Genomic DNA, 7906 nt, shown 5'->3' on the forward strand with positions numbered 1-7906 from the left:
CATGTGAACATAGACTATTTAAAGGGGAAATTCTATCATCTTAGATCCATCTTAATTCCGGGTCTACCAAGTGTTGAGAGGGATAAATAGATTTCATCCCTCCAAGAGTGGTAGAAGTGGAGTTAAGATGGATATAGGTTGGTTTTTATGATAATGAAGATATTAAATAGACTTAAGAAATTATATTATAAAAAAAAATCTTAAGGTGAATGGTTAAAGCTACATTTAGTCACTTCACAAAATTTAGTAAAAAACACCAATATCTCCATTAATATTGGGTTTTCTGATTTAGCAAAAAAAAATTCTAAACAGTGAAATCTTATCACTCTTTATGCATCACCCTCACAGAAGAGAGATAGTCAATGCCCAGATTTCCCACCATTTTTCAAACGTTCTCAATATGATACCTTCATGAAAAAGTTAAGGTACTGATGTTGGATTAGTTGTTTGAAAAATACACTGGTTTGTACAACCTTTCATCTTCTCTGTTATTCTTAATTTGTCATAATGATCTGTAGGTGTTGGGCCAGTGCTTGAAAAATATGTTGGTTTGTACAACCTTTCATCTTCTCTATTTTTCTTATTTTGTTGTAATGATTTGTAGGGGTTGGGCCAGTGCACCATCTTGTCCTAAAAGGCGGAGATTGTGCACCAAAAAGGAAATTAATCCACATGTTACAACGTTGTTAAAAAATGCAAGACATATGAAGGTAGTGAATTATGCTAATAAACAATTTAGATTGGGAGAGACATAATTAAATTTTATTATTTAATTGAAGATTTCCAATTAAAATAATAATAAATCTATATGTATATATTCATATATTGATTGGAAGGCTTATGACAACGGTGATTTCTTTCCATTAGATCCCCTTCAGGCCTTTGGGATACCTACTACTATCTTATATTATATAGTTGGGGCTTGCTACTTGTTGGTGTGTTGGGGTAAACAAAATGTGTTCTTTTTTATCTCATAGTTGGAATCTATGGAATAAGAAAGAAATTTGATAGCTTTACAAAAGTGGTACAAAATATGTTTTTTGTAATCTCATAGTTGGACTCTATGGAATAAGAAAGAAATTTGATAGCTTGACAAAAGTGGTAGAGAAAATATTAATCTCTCCTACCTTCACAAAACTGGTGATCAAGATCAACACCTACAAGAACTTTGTTGTGGAATATTATCAAAACTAATAGAAGGATATGAAAGAGTGTTCAGTGAGAACCTTGAAAAACATGGCCACTGAAACTTGCAACATTGTTTGTAGTAAGAGAAAATTATTTTTCTTTTTTCCAAACATGTATGTTAGTATATTACAATTTAATGAATATGTTTTCCTATTATCATATATGGTTTCATACTTTAACAAAACATTCACCAAGACTTCACTTTTTATTATTCAGTGAAAGATTTGCCAAGATCTTACAAGATTTTATAATTCAGTGATAGATTCGCCATGACTTTACAAGATAATATAATCCAGTGAGAGATTTGCCAAAAAAATTATATATACATATTATATTATTGATAAAATCGCCTTCCATTTTTCCTATGTATCATGGGGATTCACCCATTTATTATACATATAAATTTAGGGTGGTTCTTATAATTTTCCCTAGATCATTTAGAGCAATCATAAGGGATCTTAGAATCCAATTGAAGAAACAGAGTAAGCTCAAGAGGGAGAGAGCAAAGCGAAACAGCAGAGGACGGGAACCTTCAAAAGAATCAAACCACAGAGGCAAAATTGAAGAAATCATGGAAAAATCAAGTAAAAGGGATGAACATTGAAGTGAAGAGGCATGCACAGGAACCATTTGATCTGAAAGATCAATGGTCCAGATGATATCACTGAAGAGGAAGGTAGAATATCGCATCGGCGGAATTATTTATGTAATTTGAGCCACAAGTGGAAAAACCCAACTTACACTAAAAATGAGTGCAAACATAGTCGGAACTGAGTTCCGGACTTGAAATATGATAGAGAGCGGTTTATAACCTTATCGGGTCTGGAGAACTGGTCAGATCGGCGGTTTGAAGAAGTCAAGGGGTAGTGTAATGGAATGTCGATATGCCGATAGCGATAAATCAGCGATCGAAGAAGGCAGAGGTCGAAGCAACACGGTGGAGCGATAAGATACGGACCCAATGATAAATATAGTCATGAGTCTAGTGAGTTTGAAGTCCGCTATATGTGTGCCAGAGCAGGTTTTTTCCCGTTATCCCTTTGTAATTATGTTAAAGTGATGCGGGCCAATCCTAAAGGGAAATCGCATATCGGGAAGCAGAAGGTACATATGTATGCATGACCAAGGAAAGAATGCGATGGCCGATTGCGATGAGGTTTAACCTCGGGGACTGTGCAGAATCCGTATAAAAGTGGAGAAAGGTATGTTTATAGTTATTTCCTTTGTTAAAAGGTTATAACGGAAAAAGAGCACTGATAAGGGTTTTTATGTGTTAAACATATACTAACTGATTTTAAAGTGGGGAGGTTATGTATAAGCGACTGATGGGTTATATAAAGGTTCTAAAGGGGTTTTAAAGTCCCGATAAGGAAAATTTGTGGAATGCTTTGATAAGAGGGTAAATGAAGGCTTGAGGATTGATTTAACTCCTGATAGGAGGTTTACGCGGGGTGATTGGGTAGCGACTACAAAGGAACTGTTATAGAGGGCCTTAACCATTCATGATTTGAAGTTTTGACTCCTTTGAAGAGTTAAACACCTGGGACAGATGCATTTATGTAGATTTTTGCATATTATGGGTATAAGTGGGGGTAACCCTGCACCAAAGGAAGCAGATGATTCAATTGGGCATATCATGTAATAATAACCAGGTAAATTTTGTGGTGTTTATATTTTGTGTTGTGTGATTTCTGTAATAATAATAACCTGGTAAATTTATATTTTGTGTCGTTCAAGTTTTAGGTTGTGTGATTTTTGTAATATTGTAATAATAATAATTGAAGTTGTCCTTAATGCAACTTTTTGGACTTGCACCCTGGAAAACCCCTAGGGCACTTCGATTGCATAGGATTACCCATCAAGCTTGTGATTTCAATAAATTCCTGCCAGATTTTAGAGAAATTTGACTGGAAAAACTCACCCTAAAAGCTTCCAAAAAGCTGCACTAAAGACAACTCCATAACAATCAGGTAAATTTCAAGTTTTTGGTTGTAGGAAGGTAAACTCAATATAATGGAAGGTGCTCAATAAAATTAGGAGTGAGGGGAAATATTGAGTAGAATGTAATATTTAGGGTGGGGTGTGACCTGAAATATTATGTAAAATATAATAATATTACAGTTTAATCAAGTTGTCTTTAGTGCAACATTTTGGAAGTTTTTCGAGTGGGATTTTCTGGTCTAATTTCTCTTAAATCTGGTAGGAATTCATTGAAATCACAAGTTTCATGGGTAACCCCTACACAATAGAAGTGCCCTAGGGGTTTTTTAGGGTGTTGAATCCATATATACACTCAAAAAACTAGTTTAAATATCACAAATCAAGATTTCACCACAAATTTAAATGCATGGGTAACCCATGCATAATAGAAGTACCCTAGGAGTTTTTTAGGGTGTTGAATCCATATATACACTCAAAAAACTAGTTTAAATAACACAAATCAAGAATTAACCACAAATTTAAACACTGGATTCCGGCACCGGAAATTCGAGAAAGTCGCACTAAAGACAACTCCCATTTTAATTAGTATTTCTCCCCACCCCTGGCCACTATTTATTAGGTGGGGTGGCTATAAATATTGTGTAACATATAATATTGTAATATTATATTGTATGTAATCAATATATTTGTAACAATTTCCATCTATAAATTTAATTAATAAGCGGATAAAAACTTAATATTTACAATATGACAAGATTTTTAATCATGAATATTTACCATGGATATTATTAACTTCTAAGTAGGTTTTTACAATAAAATAGGCCAATACCCACAAGAGAAAGATAGAAAGGGAGAGGAGGGAAGAAAATTATAATACCATGGGCTACTACCATGGTTTATCAATACCATGGGTCATCTAGACTTTTGATTATTGTGTTATGGATCTAGGATTTTAATTGTTACAATACCATGGGTCAATACCATGTCTTATCAATACCACATGCCCAAAAATATAACTTATTTAAAAATAAAAATATTTTACAAATATTTTATTTTAATTTTATTTTATAACATTTTTTAATTAAATCTAAGATAAAAATGGTTATAATTACTTTTGAGGTATGTCTAAAGCCTCCATCCTCGAGACTACTGACAATATATTCATAGAGATTAAATGGAGGTTTTAATAAATTAAAAAATGAGAATACTTTTATATATACATATGTGAAATTTATATAATATAAATAACATTATAATGAACTAGGATAGATGCATCTTAACCAAGGATCCAAGCGAAGTGAGAAAGAAAAGTGATTAACAATGATAGAGGAAATATAGTGTGTGATTCTTTTAAAAATTTTATTATTGTATTTTCTTTAACATGATTGATCCAAAATATAGGTTTAATATTATACAGCCAATTATGTTCTTTATTAATTTAGATACTTTCTTAAATACAATACAATGGGATGATATTTAAGAAAGAGAGTGAGATGGAAGGAGGAATAGAGTGTGGGAGAGAGACATAGAGGTGAGAGACATAGTGAGAGAGAGAAAGGAAGAGAGAGAGGAGGAGGAGAGAGGGAGGGAGAGAGATGGATTTGGAGGGGGAAAGAGAGGGAGTGACAAGGGAGAGATGGATATGGAATGAGGGAGAGGGGAGATGAGGGAAGTGAGAGAAAAGGAGAGGATAAAGATAGGGAAAGAAGGGGAAGAGAGAGACAGGGACACATAGATATGGACGGGGGGGAGAGGGGGAGAGAGAGAAGGAGAGAGGGAGGGATATTGTGACAAAGTTGGAGGGTTGAGAGAGAGTGTGTGTATGATGGGGGGAGAGACAGAGGAGGTGGGAGAGAAGGCGAGAGAGAGGAAGGAAAGAGAGAGAGGAAGAAAGAGATGGAGTTGGAAGGAGAAGAAAGACATAGAGAGAGAAAGGTGGAGAGGGAATGGCAAGGGAGAGAGAGTGAGAGATAGATAGGGAGAGAGAGAGAGATAGAGAGAGAGAGTGCATATGTTTTTGGGCTGAGAAGGAGAGACAATGGGAGATAGAGATATAGATGGGGCGAGGGAGGAGGTAGAAGAGAGAGGAAAAGAGAGGGAGGGATGAAGAGGGATAGATGGGAGATAGAGATATAGATGGAGGGGGTAGAGAGAGAGAGAGAGAAGGAAGAGATAGAGAGGGAAAGGAAGAGGGAGAGATAGATGGATAGATATATAGATATGGGGTGGGGGGGGAGAGAGAGTGTGACATATGTTAAGGGGGTTGAAATAGAGAGACAAATAAGGAGAGATGGAGGGAGGTATAAATATAGATGGTAGGGGGAGAGAGGAAATAAGAGAAAGATAGAGAAAGTTAGGGAGAGGCGGATAGAGTGAGATGGGTGATAGAGGGAGGCGAAGAGAGATAAGGAGAGTGGTAGGTAGATAGATACAGAATAGAAGGTAGAGAGAGAGGGAAGAAAAAAAAGTCTCAGAGAGACAAATACAGACATAGAAGCTAGATCTAGAAAGTCATGAATATTTTATATTTTCACTAAAATAGATGTATTGATTTCAAAGTAGTTGTTGATTTCTATTCCTATTGGATCTCATGCACTATATGCACTGATTTCAATGTAGATGTCGATTTATAATTCTATTTAATACCTTACACTAGGTGCATTGATTTCAATGTCGATGTTGATTTCTACTCCTATTTGATCTCTTGCATAGGATGCATTGGTTTTAATGTAGATATTGAACTCTAATCCTATTTGATTGCTTGCACTAGATGCATTGATTTCAGTGTAGATGTCAATTTCTAATCATAATACCTTATACTAGATGAATTGATTTGGGCATAGATGTTGATTTCTACTCATATTTTATTGCTTGCATTAGATGCATTGGTTTTAGTGTAGATATTGATTTCTACTCCTATTTGATTTCTTGCACAAGATGCATTGGTTTCAGTGTAGATATTGATTTCTAATCTTATTTAATCGCTTTCACTAGATGCATTGATTTCAGTTTAGATGTCGATTTCTAATCATATTTAATACCTTACATTAGATGCATTGATTTCAACATAGATGTTGATTTCTACTCATATTTGATTTCTTACATTAGATGTATTGGTTTCAATGTATATGTTAATTTCTAATCCTATTTAATCGCTTACGCTAGATGCATTGATTTCAATGTAGATGTCAATTTCTAATCATATTTAATACCTTACACTAGATGCATTGATTTCAACGTAGATGTTGATTTCTACTCATATTTGATTTCTTACATTAGATGCATTGGTTTCAATGTAGATATTGATTTCTAATCCTATTTGATTTCTTGCACTAGATGCATTGATTTCAGTATAGATGTTGATTTCTAATCCTATTTGATTGTTTGCACTAGATGCATTGATTTTAGTGTAGATGTTGATTTCTGATTTGATGCAACAAGATGTATGATGTACATTAATTTCAAATTAATTAGATTAATAGCGTGCATTGATTTCAGTGTAAACACATCTCTACCTCCTTCATCTATATCTCTATCTCCCATTGTCTCTCATTCTCTATCTCTTTATCTCAGCCCCTAAACATACACACACTCTCTCTATATCTATATATATCTCTCTCCCTCCCTCCCTTCCCCTTCCTCTCTCTCTCTTCCCCTTCTCTCTCTCTTTAACATTTCTCTCTCTCTCTATATATATATATATCTCTTCCTACCTCCTTGTCTTTGCCTCTCTTTTATTCCCTCTCCCTACCCCATCTATATCTCTATCTCCCCTTGTCTCTCCTTCTCACCCCCAAAACACACACACTCTCTCTCAATGTAAGCACATAAAAAGTATTCAACCATAAATATAATACTTGAATTTTCATCCTAAATAAAATGTTTGCTTACCCCAAATGTTTTCTTCTCGAAACTATAAGCTATTTATAATTGGGTACATTCTTATTATTCCCATTTTCCATCATTCAACATTGTTAATTACATTGCATTCAAATGTAGTAATAGAAAATAACTAGTATTGAAAATTATTTGGGGTTTAACACTCCATAATTCACAATGGTTGACTTTGGAGAAAACTACTATTAATATTGGAGAGCAACATAGACAAGGTATGTTGTTTACTAAAGTATCTAGAGTTAAATATTTGAATGGCCTATGATTCCAAGGAAGAGAAAGAGGAGGGGAGAGAGGGAGGGAGAGAGATGGATTTGGATGGGGAAAGAGATGGAGTGACAAGGGAGAGAGATGGATTTGGAGGGGGAAACAGAGGGAGTGACAAGGGAGATATGAAGATGGAATGAGGGAGAGCAGAGATGAGGGAAGAGAGAGAGAAGGAGAGGATAAAGATAGGGAAAGAAGGGTAAGAGAGAGACAGGGAGACATAGATATGGAGGGGGGGAGAGCGGGAGAGAGAGAAGGAGAGAGGGAGGGATATTGTGATAGAGTTGGAGGGTGGAGAGAGAGTGTGTGTATGATGGGGGGAGAGATGGAGGAAGGTGGGAGAGAATGGGAGAGAGAGGAAGGAAAGAGAGAGAGGACTTGAGAGAGAAGAGAGAGAGAGGGGAAGAAAGAGATGGAGCTGGAAGGGGAATAAGGACATAGAGATAGAAAGGTGGAGAGGGAGTGGCAAGGGAGAGAGAGAGAGAGTGATATGGAGAGAGAGTGCGTATGTTTTTGGGGTGAGAAGGAGAGACAATGGGAGATAGAGATATAGATGGGGTGGGGGAGGAGGTAGAAGAGAGAGGCAAAGAGAGGGAGGGAGGAAGAGGGATAGATG

Source organism: Pinus tabuliformis, chromosome X (genome assembly GCF_031772625.1).
Source record: "Pinus tabuliformis cultivar Carrire ecotype Pingquan chromosome X, CPIR1, whole genome shotgun sequence".
NCBI classification, from domain to species: domain Eukaryota; kingdom Viridiplantae; phylum Streptophyta; class Pinopsida; order Pinales; family Pinaceae; genus Pinus; species Pinus tabuliformis.